Source organism: Patella vulgata, chromosome 7 (assembly GCF_932274485.2).
Source record: "Patella vulgata chromosome 7, xgPatVulg1.2, whole genome shotgun sequence".
Taxonomy (NCBI): Eukaryota; Metazoa; Mollusca; class Gastropoda; family Patellidae; genus Patella; species Patella vulgata.
Window position 1 is genome coordinate 56,756,432 of NC_065885.2, and position 19,478 is coordinate 56,775,909.

Genomic DNA, 19,478 nt, shown 5'->3' on the forward strand with positions numbered 1-19,478 from the left:
TTCTGCTAACGGTCCCGTCTTCGTGGACTGTAAACGATTGATCTTTTGATTGGAATTCGAGTCAGCCATCTTAATTAGGCTATAATAGACCACTTTGTTCAAGGACTGAAATAGCAGGAAAACGTGTTTGCAGCCGTCAGGTATTCCAAAATTTCCTTTGGGGAGGGGGGGGGGGGTCCATGCAAGGTAAGCTCTGCTTCTCGCCTCTCGAGGAAGACCGACGCCGCTGTCTGTAAACCCGAAATTTTTTCGGGCATTTCGGGTTCTGCCCCCCTAACTGTCATCGAGCCCGTACGCCTATATGTACAGAAATATGTAGTAAGAAAAGATGCATGGGTCGTACATAGGATGTGGCGACCGGTTTCCTCGTCCGCTCTCCACGTCAGACAAAGGACCTATGTTGCTACACATGCAAGTCTATGACTGGGTGGGAATGTGGGGTCTAATCACCGTAGAAGGCGTTGATTACCAAAACACATATCAGAAATGTTTTATTTATTTAAAATTGTGGAGGGGGTGGGGGGACGGAGGGTAGACCCGAATAAAGGAGGGAGGGGGGCTCCTTGACCACCCCACCCCCACTGGCGCCGCCACTGAAAGTAAGCCACCTTGAAAAACAAAATGGAGCTTATTGTCCATACGACCAAGTTATTCTACCAATTGGAATCGGGGGAAATTTCAGATTTGCGCTACAATTAGTAATAATAAATGAAGTGCAGTTTAAACGAAATTTATACTTTTTAAGCAAAAATAAATAAAATATATTCCTAAAATGCATTGCATTGCAAATTTCGGGTTATTGATACAATAAAAAATTGAGCACATTTTGTCGATTTGCTAAATTCATTAACCATTAATTGAGCGAAACTGAGATTGCATTCCATTGACGTTAAGCATTGTGTTGGTTTGGCGTTGACCTCTTTGTCTACCACCTTGCTGCTGAACGTTCTGGGTTTGACCACTTAGTGTACCACCTTGCTGCTGACCGTTCTGGGCTTCAGCGTACATCTTTGTCCATACGGATTTGTGCGTTTCGTCTGAAATGAAATGGAAAATGAAATGAGGTTTAACGTCCTACTACTTCCAAACAGGCCAATGTATATCCGATAGCAGCGTTTTCACCTACTCTGCGTCAAATGTATACACGGGACCTGCGGTTTTCGTACACCCTAACGCAGTGGCGGGCAAACTTTTTAGGTGAAGGGCCAAACACAATGGTTTGCAATCTGATTAAAATACAGATCTATATTTCGTTTCGTTTTTTATACTTTCGATGGCCTACACTACATGAAGATCTGACAAGTTATAGCGGGAGTTCACGTCAGGTGTCAAACTAGCGGCTTTTGATCCTATGACGTCACTAACAAACCAAATAGGATCTATGTTTTATTCAGATTAGATATTGTAGGGAATGTCCACGATGTTATGGAGGCAATTGCTCCCCAAACAATACTGTGGCCGTTTTAAGAACTCATCTTTCGCCTTTGCTTTCTGATATTGGATTATGTTTATATGAATGGCCCATTTCAGTTCACATCGGTGGTTGTCTGTCATTGAGGCAAACGGGTCCTTCTCTAGCTAGGTAGTCGTAAATGTAATTTTACACAAATATTGTGAGAAATGGTAGTAAATATGTAAATATAACTATAATACGCAGAAGAATTTAGATAACAATGGCCATACTTACATACGGTAAAATCCGGCTCCAAAACTTCAGATCGGATATTATTCCAGAATGTTGAGAAATTAGTCAAAACCAGTGATCTGTAAGTAAATGAATTAATTCATAAATTCTTATTAACGTTTACTGTTAATATACACAAATATAAAATACATGTATATCTTTTAAAAACTGCCATTGTCTGTACACAGTCTGTACACAATCTGAACTTTTATTGTTTAAAAACGTACATAAATCTGAAACGTCATTGTTTTCGAGAAATGAAATGAAATGGGTTTAACGTCCTACTGTTTTGCTCCGAAATCGGTTAATGAAGACGGCCATACGCCATACAGTGTGCTATGAGGGAAATTTTGACCGGCCAGCGGTACTACGGCTTACACTACGGCTTGCTCTTACATCGAGTTCCAACTGTCAGGGGATCTTTTACGTGCACGCCAATGTGTACACGCGACCTCGGTTTTTCGTCCTAGAAAGCTGTCCTGGTCAGGCCCTCCGTCCTGCATCACTAACAAAGGGGAACCACGCCGGAAAATCTGGATAAACTTTCTCGGCCAATGCAGGGATCGAACACCCGACCTCCAGGCTAGCGAGCCAGCACCTTAATTAGCCACCGTGACCCCCATTGTTATCAAGCAATCTAAATTTTTATTGTTTATACCATAGACATATAATGTTTATACAAATGGAACTTTACGTTGAACCCTAGACTAAATAAATTAACCCTGTGTTGATAAACAAAACTTACATAAACTGAACGTTTCCAATATGGACAAGTTCTGGTGGAGTCCACAGAAATGTAATGGATGTTTTTGGTGAATTATCAGTATGCGTCATTCCACAGTTACCCGCTGTTCGGACATTACTTGTCACATTATCTACACGACCATTAAAAGACGCTGATGTTGTATCAGCCGTGAAGAAAAATCCCTTAAAACTGGCTCCATCCCCGGAAATAGTAACTGAAAATAAAAGAAATCCAATTGAATCAGGGCACACCAGGGCATATATTTAGGATAGCAAGTATAGTTGGGGGCAAATTATTAAAGATACATTATGTAAGATTTAGATAAAGAGCTATCCATTCTTGCTATAATAGTTCGAAAATAGATAATGTAAAATTAATAATTTGAAAATTTCATTCAAATTACTCTATTGTGAGTGAAGATATTAGCCTAGGAAGGTTTGACAAGACGTGTGCAATAATTTCAACCACCGTATTGATTGTTCGAAAGCTCGCTCCTTCATTTTTAGCTTAAATCAAAATATAGCTGAATTGTTCTAATCTATTTAATATCGGAGAAATCCGATGCCATCGAGAGTTGATTATGGCCTGGATAAGTTAATTAATGTCTGATTAATAATTTAGAAAACATTTCAGGCCTAAAGAAAGACCTGCAATAAGCAGTTTTAGCTCTTGGATAATGTATATTTAATTTGTAATAAAAGTTAAGGACCAGTGGGGCAATACCGATGATGTAAAGATAAAATCTCACGCGTTTAGTACAATTTGAGAGAGCGAAAAGTACGTATATTTAGGTCAATCTCGAACTTGTAACACAAAGCACAGGGCACCCACACCCGCAAACTAATGAAAGACATACCGAAGTTACAAACATTTTTCTTGTCCTATGGAAGAGCCAACCCGGACAAAGCGTTAGGATTTTGTTTTCGTTGACGGCGTGGTGATAGGTGATAAGAGCTCCGCAGACACAAACACCCCCCACCCCCAAAAAAAAGGTATTGCTAGATCCCACATGGACAGTTTTGCACATCTTAAACCTTTGTACAAGATTCCTGTGGAGAACAAAGGACGTCGCCCTACCAAACAGTACTGAAATCTTCACCCACTAATATATTTACATTAAAAGCAACATTAGTTATAGAAAAAAGTGTTTCAGCTCTGTAATTTACAAAACAATCATTGAATTTTTAAAAATAATGAGAAGGACCCTGTAGTCAAATAACAATGAGAAGGGCCCTTTAGTCAAGTAACAATGAGAAGGGCCCTTTAGTCAAGTAACAATGTCTTAAATATGTCAAGTTAAAGATGCATGATGTCAGATTTAGATAAAGAACTGACAGGTCTCGCTATTATAATTTAAAAACAGATAATGGAAAGAAGTTTATCATGCAATAACAAATTCTACAATAGATATCGCTTGTGTGATAAATTTCATAATCTACTGAATTGGATTGGTCAATTAAAAAGGAACTACTTTTTTTATTTTCAAAGAACAATTAATTTTTTATTAAAAGTAAATTCTTTCTTATTAAAAAGGAACTAATTTTATTTAATTGACTTTAATGGAAACACTGGGTCAATATAAAGGATTTTGCAATGGTTGAATTGCTGTCAAAAAATGACGTATCACTACGCCGTAATGTCATCAGGTTCAGTAAAAGTTAAATCTATAGCAAAGAATTATATGTAAGAAAGGATTGGGTGATAAATAAAATCTCAAACTCGTTTTTTTATATCAAAAATGATCAACACTCGTCGATAAATTAGAAATAAAAACTCGTCAAAGACTCGTTTTTTTTAACTTATCGACTTTGTGGATGACACGACGCCACATATATCGCAATCTTTTTAATTGATTGATATACATTTTGTTCAATCTAGCTACAATGTTCTGCAGTGGCTGCTGAAATGAGGTGCGTACGATCTGACAAAATCATCAAGCTAACTCCAACAGAAGGGGTGCAATATAATCGATTGTTGGGGTTTTGGCTGTAACATGCAAGTCAAATGAATACAGCTTTGAGATCACAGACAGTGCTCGTGACTACATATGGCGAAGTATATAAATACTAAATCGAGAAAATGGTGGATGTTCTAAAACAGTTTACTTGAAATTGACGCAAGCTATTCAATTTATAACAATAACAAATATGTCCTGGTTCAAAAAATGAATATATGTCGGGACTCAGTTAAACGATAATATATAACTTTTTTCCATGCGAATTTTATAAAAAAAAAAAAAAAAATATCTTTCACCTAATATTATCTATTTGAGAATAAACCGATGATTTAAACGCCATTAAAGATAAGACTGTCCATCAACTTTAGTCGTGACAATCTGTCACAAAACATGAATATATACATGTACAGCCCAGAGTTAAATGAGGATGGTAAGGAAACGCCCCAGGCAGATCATTATGTATCCAAGAATAACAATATATGCACTAGATATGCACAACCCGTTGTTGTTGAAAAATTATATTAACACAAACCGCCTCAGGTACCGCAAACTAAAGCGACGAAAATGTTTAGTGATAGTTAAAGTTTTTGGAAAATATACTGTTTTCTACGAAATTGAGAATTGCAAATACAAAATTGAAAACCTGTATTTAAAAGTAGAAATTAGGTTTGAAATTAGAAATAACAAATCTATATTATGTATGAAATAGTTCGAATGTCAGCTTCCGTAGTTTTCATATCATGCGTCCTTAAAAACTCTTCAAGAAAATTGATTAAAAGAATACAGTCGAAATTGTAGGGCTAATAGTACCTTTGAAAACACATGTTTCTAAGTTAAACATACATTATGCAAGAGCTAAATCTGTCTATTGCAGGTCTTTCTTTTGGCCTGAAATGTTATTTAAATTATTAATTAGGCATTAATTAACTTATCCAGACCATAATCAACTCTTGATGTCATCGCTAGCCTGCGGTATTTAGTGGATTATTATCCGATCTGCTGCTCAACGCTCATTAATGATTTAATCCAAAAATGGATAATCGGGGCTATGTTTTTTATCGTACCGACTTTAGTAATGATGATCGAGGCTAGGCCTAAAATTCAATCGCTAAATTCTCAGTTCATAGTGGATCAATTTGACTGAAATTTTCAGCAAATTCCCTTTACATTATGTAGTTTTTAACTATTATAGTGCGAACTGCCAGCTCTTTATCTAATCTCCCATAATGATTTTTTTAAGTTCGCACTACTTTGTGTCATAGATATCTGCTTTATTTTAAATTGAATTACATGCATCAAAACGACTAGATCTAACTAAAAATAAAAAGATTTTTTAATAAGTCTTCTTTTAGACTATATTTTGATAGATATGGGTGAATTCTTGACTGAAGCTGAATTTTAGGACTGACTGGTAACTATGAGACTATAGCCGATGACGGTGTTGACAAATTTGGCACCAATCTCTAGTTTGAAGCTCTCCAGAAAGAAATCTGGGGAGAAAATTAGATATTTGCCTGGCTACAATTTACTATTATTTCCATTTCCAACTATCAAGAGTTCTTTTACACGAACGCCAACGTGTACACTTGACACAACGCCAGATATTTCCGAGGAACTCTCCGCCAACACCGTGATCTCGAAGAAGAATAGGCCTGTCAAACCTCCCGTCACACACTGCTTGGCGTATGGTAATCTTCATTAGTCAATTTGGTGCAGAGATGTTACATCCAATTTTAATTTGTTTTTCCTCACACTTGGGCAACGAAAGCATCGTTTCCAGTTGGTATCTAAACCAACAGAAAAGGGGTCTAAATCGCATTTATGGTTAGGGCCCTTTGGCAGCCAATCTCTTCATCAACCAGTGATAAAACAAGCCCTTCCACAAACGTACGCTAGAAATTTGTGGTATCTATTTTAGAGAGAGAGAGAGAGAAATGGGGTTTAACGTCCACTCGACACAAACTAGGTCATTTCGGGACTAATGTATGGTTTAATTTTATTTCAATAATTCGCTAGGACCCGGAGAAAATCCATGAGGTTGGACTGGCGACCCTACTCCTTGTCACGTACAGCCGGGGAATCGAAACCACGCCAGTTGACTCAATGACAGACCTTATGATACAGCGCGCATGTGCTAAGCATTCGGCCATCCAACCCATCGGCTAATATAGAACAAACCAGAGAGCTACTTTCTGAAATACATGCATTTGAAGAGCCCGGGGAAGAACGATCTCATTCACTTTTTCAACGAACCCCAGTTTATGGCGCCATCTGGTAGCAAATTGTATGAGCTTTCCGTGGAACAATCAATTTCAGGTAAAAACGATCGAAGTCACCTCGAACCATGGCGCTTCTGAAATGGCCCCCCGGACAAATATGTCCATCGTACTCTTTATTTGACCTTAATTTGGCTGAAAAGTGGAAGTCAGTTGTTGTACTGGTAATCATCATTCGTATTAAACATCATTTTGAAGTTGTAATTAAACCCACTCGTTGTTCTGTTCACGTCAAGCAAGTCTGTTTTGCCTTTTATGCGAAAAAACAAAAATGTGACTTAGATCGTTCTTCCTCTGGACTTTTCATTTGTAATCAATATTAGTAAATACCAATATTGTTTCAAAATATGAGAAAAACATAGCTGGTTATATCTTTTTTTTACCCCCTCCCCCTCCCCTCGCAAAAAACCCCAACAAATCCTAAGACACCTAATAATGGTATAATACAAATGATTAAATTTTTCCTTACTGTTAATGGGGTCATTTGGTCTGTACGAAGAAGAATTCGTGTATATTCGATATGGCGGTGGCGACGTTTGTGGAAAAAATCGTCCATGATATGGTCTCTGTTTCTGTACACTACAAATTCCAGTTGGAGCACCATTCGGATAGGATTCACATCCAGCCAAAAACACCACAAGTACAAATAGAATCATTTTGAAGATTTTTGGATGTTGGATATTTGAAACTGTTGCAACGGTCCGGGTTTTAGGTGTCTTGATATTCATATGGGCGGATTAATTGTAATTTCGTATTTTAAGTTGCTCGATGTCACGTGACACGCGTATTCTTGAAGTTCATCCATCAAGAAGATAATTATGTCATTTCACGAAATTGTACCGCATACTCGTCACATTTGTGATAGATGTGGGGTCTTGTTAATTAGCATTCATCATGTGGGTTTTGCCGTGTGACGTTTAATGCATGTTTTGGTGACTTCAACGATAAATGTAGTCAGCTAGTTGTGACGACGTTAAATCATTCACTCTCGTTATGGGCGACCTCATAAAGGAGTGATGTATAACGATGACAGGAAATTAACACATGTCTATACATCATTATTCAGTAGTGGAAAAGAACTCATTCAACTGAACCGTTTGGTGCGCTTTTACCCCTACTACGTCAGTGACGTGCAGAGTTTGCTTCTATGCACCTTAAGACCCAATACGTACGAGTCAATGGTTGTACTTGACAAGGAGTAGGGTCGCCTGTCCAACCTCATGGCTTTCTCCGGGTCCTCCGCTTTCTTCCCACTGTTAAAGACCCCTACGCTCAAGCGAATTATTGAAATTAAATTGAACCATATGTTAGTCCCGAAATGGCCTAGTTTGTGTGTCTCTCTCTTAAGACCCAAGTAGCCCAAGCGGCCTAATACTGAGAACTGAGGAGTGTGACACAGTAAGACGTTTTAAATATATAAACAAAAAACAGACGAAAAACACATTTTATTCATTTTAAAGCCATATTAACTAAGTTTGGTGCCCCCCCCCCTCTCCGCCTGTATGCCACTATAAATGCGGTGGTTCACAATGCGTCACTTCCGCTTTCATTAGACGCCCGGTATCCTTCAAATGACCGATAGTTAAATACATTTTATATTTTCCTTATTTATCAAACGGGGTTAGGTGGCCGAATGGTTAGCACGCGCGCACTGTATCATAAGGTCTGTCATTGAGTCAACTGGGGTGGTTTCGATTGCCCGGTTATACGTGACAGGGAGTAGGGTCACCTGTCCAACCTCGTGGGTTTTCTCCGCGTCCCCCGGTTTCCTCCCACTGCTAAAGACCCCTACGCGCAAGCGAATTATTGAAATAAAATTGAACCATGTTTTAGTCCCAAAATGACCTAGTTTATGTCTAGTGGACGTTAAACCCATTTCTCTCTATCTTATTGGTTAAAAATGGCCAGAACGTCATAATCTTTGACTCATTGTTAACATTATATGGGGTGGGGGTCACGGTGGCTAAGTCGGTAAAACGCTGGCTCGCTGGATGAGAAAGGTCATCCAGATTTTCCGGCGTGGTTCTCCATTGTCAGTGATGCAGGACGAAGGGTCTGGCAAGGACAGCTGTCTAGTCTTTCAGACAGGACGAGAAATTTCCCTCATAGCACGCTGTATGGCGTATGCCCGTCTTCATTAGCCCTGTTCGGAGCAGAACAGTAGGACGTTAAACCCCATTTCATTTCATTTAGTTAACACTATGTATATTAAAGACTATTTTTTTTACAAAATAGACACCTTCTTGTTTACTCGCCATATTTCACAATGCTTTCCTTCTAGTGTGTATAATAAACAATGGGGGAGTTCATATTTTAGCATCGGCTTGTTTTAAAAGGAGACGATTCTATGTAATTCTCTGTTAGACATCTTCAAAACATGCTACGAAATTCCATAAACATGTTTAAAGTGACTATGATATATATTTCTATAGAAAAAGCTGTATGTATAAAGGTTTATAACTAGCTTACCTCGGACCAGTCAAATGATCTGAATTGGATGGGGCAGTTGTTTTGAGTGGCGGCAAGGTCGGTCAACTGCATTGAAATAAGAGTTGTTTTGTTGTGGGGACAGTAGGGGTATACACGCTGCCAGGCATAATTTTATTTTGCAACGAATACTGTTTATTATGGTATACAAGTTTGATGTGTATTTTGGCGATACACCCCCCCCCCTCCCTCTTCCCACCCCGAGTGGTTCAAACTCTAGGCACGCGACTGTCTAAAAGTGACGCTTCTAACTATCTCTATTTAGCCCTATATGGGACAGAGTTTCCCCATGTATGCTTCAACATTTTCAGATGCTTATCTTTACCTTCTGTGGCCCTGTGTTAGCACGTATTGATTGTTCATCGGAATTTTCTAGCGTGATTTCCCCTTCTCGGTAATACAGGAATAGTGGCATGGGAAGAAACAGCGACGTAAAGCCAAGGCCCCTTGCGCTCGTTGGCTCTACCGCTCTACGGGCATCATTTCCTCAAAGGACACCAGATGGCATATGCCTGCCTTCATTATCACGGCAGGTGCAGAATAGTAGGACCTTCATTTCATTTATTTCTTTTTCTTTTGAGCGGTGTTTTTGTAATTTTGAAAAGTGTTCTCGTGACTTTAACGAAGGCGTAGCCTTTCGTCCAAGTACATGTAGTCTCATGAATTGAATTATGAAATCATTCTTCTATATTCATTGGTCCAGGTTGATTGGTCTTTTCTTGTGATATTCCTCTGTCTGAGACTATTCCTTAGTTTTCTACAAAAGACGATGTTCAGGTGTCTTTTTTAGTAATGTTCCGGCTTCTGTAACGATAATTATCCGTGTACTGTGGGTACCATTTGGAAACAAGTCGCCTATAGACACAGCAGTAGCAACAACAACAGCAACAACACTACCACCACAAACAACAACAACAACAGCCATGATGCTTCGCTTTGCATTGATGCTCATATTCTCCGTTGTTTATTGTCATATTCTAGTGATGTCTACCCGAAGCTCCCACATCCTCATGAACCAAAACGACCCAGAAAGCTACAATGAAAGGGCTGATTATTTCTCGGCTAGTGAAACCTGTCGTCAACAAATGGTCAGAAACGTCATCAGATTACCCGGATGTGTTCCAAAAGCGGTGGTGACGTTTGCTTGCGAAGGAACCTGTCATTCGAGAAACGTACCGGAATGGAGGTTCCTGGAACAGGATCTCCACATGATAGAACATTGCACATGCTGTCAGCCAAACATAGTTCGATGTCGAAATGTTACTTTCGAATGTCCTGGAAGGAAATCGCTAACCAAGTGTCTGGCTGCAACGTTTGAGTGCGCATGCCGACCGTGTTCCGATGCGGATCCGTCTGCTGAGAAACCTTATGACTATTAAAAGTCTGTTGACTATGTTTGTTCAGAACAGGCATCTAGGATCCGGGCCATTATCAGAAAGCCAAACAGTATATGTGCAACAACTAAGCGACGTCATCATCACCCGAGAGGACAATATTGAGAAACATTACTTTTTAATGTAAATAAGGTAAATTTATGAATATTAAAATACAAAAGAATCAAACTAACAATGACAAAAAAAAAGAAAGAAAAACTTTCAACAGCTATTTTAGCTTTGGAGTAGAAAATAACCCGAGTAACCTGTTTATTGTTTAAAATACATACGAGAAACTTGAATTAGCCATTTAACACCATTACCGCAAATTGTTTATAAATGTATAAAAATAGGGAGTAAGAGTTGTTTTTGGATATACAAATTTCGAGTTGACGAAACTACCTGTCAGCCCGGAAGAAACACGTTTCGGCAATATAGCTTTCGGCCGCACTTGACAATTGGTTACGATTAGATTGGTTACATCTACCTTGCCACACCTACCACCATGTCAACCTGATTAAAACACAGATCCTATTTCGTTTCGTTTTTTTTTATATTTCAAAGTTTCTTTACTACACTAGGATCTGGAAGAGTTGTTATATTACCGGCGTTTTGGCACGGAACTGTAGCTAAACCACTAGCAACGACTACGCTGATTGATTAATCAATGTCTGGCGTCATAGGGTCAAAGGCCGCTCGTATGACGTCTGACACGACCTTCGAGTACAACTTGTTAGCTATTCATGTAGTGTAGGCCATCGAACGTTAGATTTGAATAATATTTGTTTCTGGTATTCTTCTGATGTTTATAATATAATACATCATAAAATAAACAAAACGAGGAGTACTTGAAATCAAATTTTAATCAAAATGTTCTATACCAAGCATCACCCAGAAAACATAAAAGTAAATACTGCGTACAAAGTTAGTTCAAATATATAAAATACATAAAATAATATACAAATTGTTTGAATAGCCTTTAGTAATTAAACTGGAATATACAGGACTGGTCACAATTCTATGGAATACAGTTACTGCTGATGTTAATGACTAGAAAGAGAGAGAAATGGGGTTTAACGTCCACTCGACACTAACTAGGTCATTTCGGGACCAACACATGGTTCAATTTTATTTTAATAATTCGCTTGCGTGTAGGGGTCTTTAGCAGTGGGAGGAAACCGGAGGACCCGGAGGAAACCCACGAGGTTGGACAGGCGACTTTACTCCTTGTCACGTACAACCGGGGAATCGAAACCGCGCCAGGCTGTTGACTCAATGACAGACCGTATGATACAGCGCACCGCGCACGTGCTAACCATTCGGCCATCCAACCCCCCAATGACTAGAGAAGCCTAGACGAAATGTCGCTCAGTAATCCTCAGTAAAGACAGTAGAATTTTTACCTGTATATATTAATACCACTGTAGGTAAACACATGATAAATTAATAAGTAAAAACTTACTTAGATGTTTATTTCTGGCGACGTTTCGGCGAGTATTCTGTAAGACAACATGGAAAATAAATAGTTTACATGCTTCATCATGTGCTAGCTTATTTAGGAACAAACATATTATGATATATGGTTATTTCAACAATTCCATTGCTCAAAGAGATTTTTTAGCACATGCGGTTGCACAATACGAAAAGGTAAGATAAACGTTTGTATGTCTTCCAAAATCAACTCATCATCACTTGAAGCAAACGTCAAATCTATATTGCTCTTTCTGTCTTAACGGCTTTGAATGCCACAGATCTGGGGCCTGTTTCACGAAATTTTAACTAAGATAAAATCCAAATTTTAGTAATTTGATTGAATAATATTAGATTGATTTTAGTGATTAGCCAATCAAAATTGAAGTATCTACTAAAATTTGGATTTTATCTTTAGTTAACATTTCGTGAAACAGGCCCCTGAACCTAGTCTTTCGAGACATATATTTCTTTCCCTGCTGTGGATTCTTTGGATTCAAAATCGTGGTCATCACAAGTCAACAACTGATTTGATGCTGCAACAGAGTCTAGAATATATTTTTGTCAATGAAATCAGATATACGCCATTAATCTGTTGTTTCATAAATATTTTCCGGTTTCGTGGTTGTAGTTTCTATGTATTTTAGCGAACTGGATAATCTAGTTGGCTTCTTCATCCAAATAAGGACGCATATAGCCAGGAACGTCCAGCTTACAAGAATGGAGGATGTAAAATAAAGATAGTAAAAGACCGTTCTATCTTCTAGACCTTCCAGACAACCAAACGTAAACTGTACAACCAAGAGACCAGTTACCAGAATATTACAAGAATAGAAGATCTTATCTTTTCCATACATCTTACGACGAACTATTCTGTAAATATGACACAATGCAGTTATTACAAATGCAACAGAAGCTGGTAAGATATAGCCGTAAAGCACAACATTCGGCACAACCGAAAATATATGGCTGTTACTGCCGTAACCTATATCCCACGGCGGGTCGTTGATATCTCCCGTTGCACAGATGACAACAGTTGCTATGGGAACAACTGCAGATATTACCAGGTGTCGGAAACAGCAACTGATGGTTCTTTTAGAATTTGAACTGATCATGTTGATGCACCAAGCCATTGAATTGTACAAAGCAAACAACCAACTGAAATGAAGCATAATTGGCAAGATAGTGGGTGAGGTTACGTTTGATAAATTTTCTAGCAAATGTACAACATCAATGAAGGAGGTGATCAGTGCTAAAATATAAAAATATGCTCCACCCTGTACGGAATATTTCCTGCAAATACTGACAAGAAACGTGAGAAGTTTTAAGATAATGGATATGATGGTTAGGATGTTTTTATACAAGGTCTGTGAATTGGGATTCTGAAGTAACGATTGTTCAGGAAGCAACGATTCACGGCAGACGACCAGTTCTTCGCCATTTCTGATAAAATCTCTCGGTGCTATTACTTCACCAGTCTTTAGCATTACTCGTTCCCCAATTTCATCAAACATGGCGCGACTTAGCGTGCGAGTATTTTTACACATTAATGACGCACTTGGTGGCACATTTCCTACCGAATTTATAGAGTTTCCGTTAGTATAGTCCCGACCACAATACGTTATAGACTCGACTGTCCAGGAATTATTAGTATTTTTACGTATGGTGAATCTAGCTTTGCTGATGTCTACTAGGCTTCCCTTAATTTCCACAAATACGTGTCGTCCAATCGAGATCATGGCTAAATTAGTATGGGTGTTTGGAATTCCCACGGTGCAGGAGTGTGTTGTGCCGACTTCATAATTTTGAATAATCATATCTTCAATACTAAAGCGATAGTTTGAGTTATTTCCATACATAAGATCGTGTAGCGTTTGACTCGCATCATTGAATAGAATAGGAACTGTAAGTTTAAGTTGCAGGTGCGTCAAAGCTTCACCAGATTCCGCCTTGTGTTTAGGTATATAGTCCTGTCTTATGAGGTCTAAAGAGGTTAGCTTTATGCTTCTGTTAACTGAAACCATTCCAGATGATTGATCAAGTTCTTGTTTATTCAGGTCCATGGATTCTAGATCATCAACTACATTCTGTACCAGGTCCAGATATTTGTCATATACCCCTGTTGTGGCCCCATTTATTTTAACGTACAATGTAGTGCTGTCGTTTATATGGTTAAAATAGAGTGCATATAATGTTGTGTTGACACATGTCTCATAATATGGCACGGAACCTTGTCGACACTTGGTATTCTTGCAGCTTTGTGATATCATGTCATAGACAGCTGCTATACCACAATTACCGGGAACTTCATCAAGAACCCGACCAAGATCAGATGAGTAAAATGAAAACTTATTTCCATAAACACCAAAATAATGATTTACTACTTTAGTATCTGGCCAACCAAAAACACGCCCAAAAGATGTTGAGAACTGACAGCCTATTTCCTTTTGCTTTAAAGTCTTGTTTGTGCGTCTAAAGAAATCCCAACCATGATCACATGCATAACAATGTGGGTTCTTATACCTCACTCCATCTCTTGTGTATGGGGAATAATAGGCGTCACATAGAAAGGGGAGGTTATTGTCGATAAGATCATCCGAATTCACATTCTCCGAAGCCTCTATGTTTATTGCTGGTTGTGTTATTGGTATAATGGGATACTGTGGCGAATCGGTGCTAGCGACCGTAGACTCTGTGCTGGTGATATTATCGGGTTCCACATTGAATGACATGCTTATGGGATCTCGCGGGATCGGAGCAGTAGCAGTAATTTGTATTTTCTCAATGATTGTTACTGAATTAGTCGGGAGACTCGTGGTCTTTAATAACAATGGCAAAGGTGTAGAAGTGCTGTCGTGGTTAGCAGGATTATCACTGTTGTTAGAGAACAGCTGTTTATTAGTGTCTAAATCTTGAAATTCATTGATGCTGGTGACGTTTTGTTCTTTGCGTTCACCTTTTCCATCCGCGTTGGTAATGTTTAAGTCTTGATTGTTACCAGCGTTGCGTTTTCTAATATCATGACCGCTAGTATTAAAGTTGTCTTTCTTGGTATTAGAATCAGAATCTGGGATGCTTCCCTCTTCCCTTTCAGAAATGTCCAGTGATGGAGATAGAATCGGGCCAGTATTATCAACGACTTCCCTCTTATTACCACCAAGAGAGGAACTACAGGGCTGGTAGTCTACATGGCCATCACATATTCGAACTTGTACATCATCTGGTTTAGTCAGAAGTGTTTCACAACGTACTGCTGGATAAAGTTGAAGATCTTCTACTGTTCGCAAAGTAACTGCTTTATCAACGTGACATTTAATATTAGCCGACCAATGCTTGATACTATTAGAAGAATATACATAATTACAAACAGCACAATACACGTTTTGGTAGGTCATGAAGGGTGTTGACAGCATGGACAGTGGAATATCCAAAGGAAATGCCCGTTTTCTTCCTTCACATTTGTCTTTAATATCTCCATCAGGGTAATCTTTATTACAAGTAGCAATAGATCTTATGTAAGTCTCATATACTCCAATCATGACTTTATTACAACTTGAGGAATCAGCGAACACTTCGATTCTATTCATCTCTTCTTCAGTTAGTTCAGTCCAACCGTTAGATTTTATAAAGTTTAACATTATTTCATTATTAGGGAAAATATTACAAAAAGTGTAATAATCGGGACAACAGTCCCCAAACACAACACAAAGTTGATCACACATACACGAAGACCCAATGTCCTGTATAGAGGAATCTGGTCCCAAACATCTATTAAAACACGTCGTTGGGGGGAAATTACACGAAAATTTTAGTCCAAAGAATGTATTCATCATGGCGGGTGGTATGATCATCTCCACGGAAACTAACATCAGACCTAGAAAACAGCAAAAAAGCGAAAATATAATATTTATATTATTATATCTCTTTACAACGAACTAATCCTATATCTCTATGCTTTAGATCAAAGTGTTGAATTGGTTGGACGTGCCAGAATCTAGACAACTAAATTTTTATTTTTGAATGTTAAGCGAAACAAACTTTACTAAACCTTGAATTGGTTTGACGTGCCAGACTCTAGACAATTCAGTTTTCATTTTTGAATGTTAAGCGAAACAAATTTTAAAAACTTAGTTTCTTATTTGTCTGGAATCCTTTCATTTGAAGGTTCAATATTACGTTATAAATTTAGTAATGCAGTAATACTTACATAATATCAAAGGTTTCAGAAACATCGTCATCATGGTCGTCTTGTTTATATTCTTCCGGGTAACCTTTTCACCCAGTTGTTCAAGATTAATTTCTCAATCTGGTCTTTCTACCGTTGTATATCATTTGAATTAGAATCGTAGGAACATATTATATGTTACAATGTTAGGTTACTTCTAGATAGCATAGCACATGGAATGTTTTAGTTATAGCATAAACCAAAATAAACAGTCCTGGATTGTACAAGATGAAACCTCGTGGGCCCAGTTTGCGCGGGCTTATCTCGATATGAACAACGAACTCTCAATGCAACCATCAACCCACGAAGTTTTAATTGATTGGCTTTGAAATGAAAAAGTCATTTGCTTATAATGGCTATCTGATTATCCCGATAATGGATTATAACACCAACCTAAAACCAGGTTAACTGATTCCAAATTAATAATTTATTGATGCTTTAAAGTAGATAGTGTCATTGCAATTAATATGTTCTTTTTTCTGTTCTGCTTTATCATTTTTTTATGTTTTTATTGTGTTGTTTTGTTGTTTAGAATTACCGTTTTTCTCTAATGACAAAAACTGCCCGATTTTACGTATGGTAGCTTATTATTATTATTCCACATTTAGTTAGGTAATTAAAGGGATCGAATAAGTTGAAACAGAACATTGACTTGGATGGTCTGGTGTTTAATAACGAAATGATAAACTTCCACATCTCAGTGTTGACAAATGTGAACAATATATCACTGTTAACCTCATACCATTGACTAATAAACCTCGGCCATTTACCAGTGACATTTTTGTCATTAAATCACACTCGTGATCATTATTCTAAACTAATGTTAACTATATATAGAAAGTGTTTAAAAAGTATACAATAGCCATTAATTATCAGTTGTGTAACTAGCTGTAAAAGATGTTACTACTTGTGTAGAAGGGTGACTTACTATTGAATACGCAATCCGGGCTAATAGTGGTGTCTATGATTCAATAGTCTTGTTTTTTTGACGCCTTATGACATAACAGCTACTTGATGACTCAGTACTGTCTGATTATTAACTATTTTAACTAACTAATAACATCATATATATAAAATGGCGACTGTCCTTTGTGTCACAAATATTCATTTATAAAGGGTTTTTTTTTTGTTGTTTTTTTACTTTTTTTTGTTTAGTTTTTTTTTTTAACGTTAGTCAATGATGTTCTTTAATTAAGAGATATTGTATTTTCATGTAATAACTATAGACTATGTCTGTATATGTGACCCGTACTATGTGTTTTCCATTTATTTTGCAAACATATCCAGAATTGAGCTAAACCACAATACCTAAATTAAATTCTATAATTTCTACAAACTGTGTCAATCGGTGAGAATTTTGGACGATTAAGCAAGGGCCTGCAGCTGAATACAATACTATCTCGTCGAGTCCGCATTGCTAAAATAACTACATCATTGTGGAATTACGGCATACCACATCTGTTATTGGGACCGTCAGAAATGTGACAGGGCTTAATTCTGTATCACTTGATTGCAATACCTTAGGAACAGTCGCAATCTGATTGAAACACAGATCTTTCTTTCGTTTTTTATAGTTCAAAATTTAATTTTCGTTGTCTTTACTACACTAAGATCTGGAAGAGTTGTTATATTACCGGCCTTCTGGTTGAAGTGAGGGATTAGCCAATGAAACGGTCTGTTACGGCGAGTTCATGCCAAACGACTAGAAACGTCAACGCTGATAGATTAGTCAATGTCTGACGCCGTAGGGTCAAAAGCTTCTAGTGCGACACTTGACGCGGCCTTCCTCTACAACCGGAAGTATAAAAAAATGAAACCAAAAATAGATCTGTATTTTAATCAGATTGGAACAGTCGGGGTTTAAAACAAAGTAGAACCACCCTAAACAAATCCACAGGATTCTTTTAAAACTGGGGGATCACGTGGCTAAGTGGGAAAGACACTGATTCGCTAGCCTCGAGGTCGGGTGTTCGATCCCTGCATTGGCCTAGAAAGTTCATCCAGATTTACCGGCGTGGTTTCCCCTTGTCAGTGATGCAGGACGGAGGGCCTGACAAGGGCAGCTGTCTAGTCATTCGGATGAGACGAAAAACCGAGGTGCCGTGTACACATTGTCGTGCACGTAAAAGATCCCTTGGCAGCTGGAATTCGATAGAAGAGGAGGCCGTAGCGCCGCTGCCCGGGCAAAATTTCCCTCATAGCAGACTGTATGGCGTATGCCCGTCTTCATTAGCCCAGTTTAGGAGCAGAACAGTAGGATGTTAAACCCCATTTTATTGTCATTTCTTTTGTTTTAAAACTATATTGACTAACCCTTCTGTAGTTGTTCGGATAGTCTGTAGATAGTCGGATAATTAATCGGGCAGATATCTGTATATATACGGTATTCAACTGCTAACCCTATATTAATAACATGGCTCTAGCTGTAATGATACATAACACCACAGTGATTAAACGTATACAAATTGAATATTTGCTGTGACACATTCATTTTGTGTATGTTGATTGTTATGTCTTTGTTGTTGCACACCCTAATGATACAATCTCATCATTTCTCTACTGTTGATTTATTAACCAAATCAGTATTTATTATCTATATATGTCATAAACTCACACGGGTATATATAATAGGAGTTGTCATTTCATTCTCATTTATCACACGTGTCATTCCGGCAGAATAATAGTATTACGTTACACAATAATTACGAATTACTATGCTATTGTATGTTCGATATTTAATTTCATTACATAATGATAGGGACACTATGACGCGTATGCATCGTGGGTTTATAGTTGTTTGCCCCCCACTCAAATCGAACAAATCACATGGGTTTAATGACATTTTCAAGGTATAATCATGCTAAACCATTTTCAAACATTTAACGGACTCGGCCGTAATCCCCAACTCCGTAACGATAAAAAATAAGTTGTTGTACACTCGAATGGGACCTTCTTGTTCTTAAAGGACAATATTGGTGTCAGTCATTATTACATATGTGATAGAACTGGTTAAACACGTTCCAAATATATTTTTAAACAGAGACCATTGCTGCGATAGATGCGTAATGAAGATTTCAAGAAACGGAAGTGAAGAAAGCAAAAGGAAAACACGAGTTATCTTTCTATATCAAATCTGCATTGCACATCAATCGTACCCCTGTGTGCCTCCGTTACTGTATCAGTCACCATGTGAGATTGCAATGGAGTTACTTCCCCTTTCAATGTACCATAATAAAAGTACATTGCTGTATTATATCGGTT

The 19,478-nt window shown here is 38.0% G+C and overlaps 1 long non-coding RNA gene across 1 annotated transcript; it reads right to left on the reverse strand.

The window, feature by feature from the left end:
* Positions 1-797: 797 nt before the first annotated feature.
* Positions 798-7,371, reverse strand: LOC126826857 (uncharacterized). The gene is made up of 4 exons (XR_007682430.2): positions 7,132-7,371; positions 2,430-2,643; positions 1,688-1,764; positions 798-1,037 (listed from the first exon to the last, which is right to left on the reverse strand). It is a non-coding gene; the product is annotated as an uncharacterized LOC126826857 (long non-coding RNA).
* Positions 7,372-19,478: the final 12,107 nt, after the last annotated feature.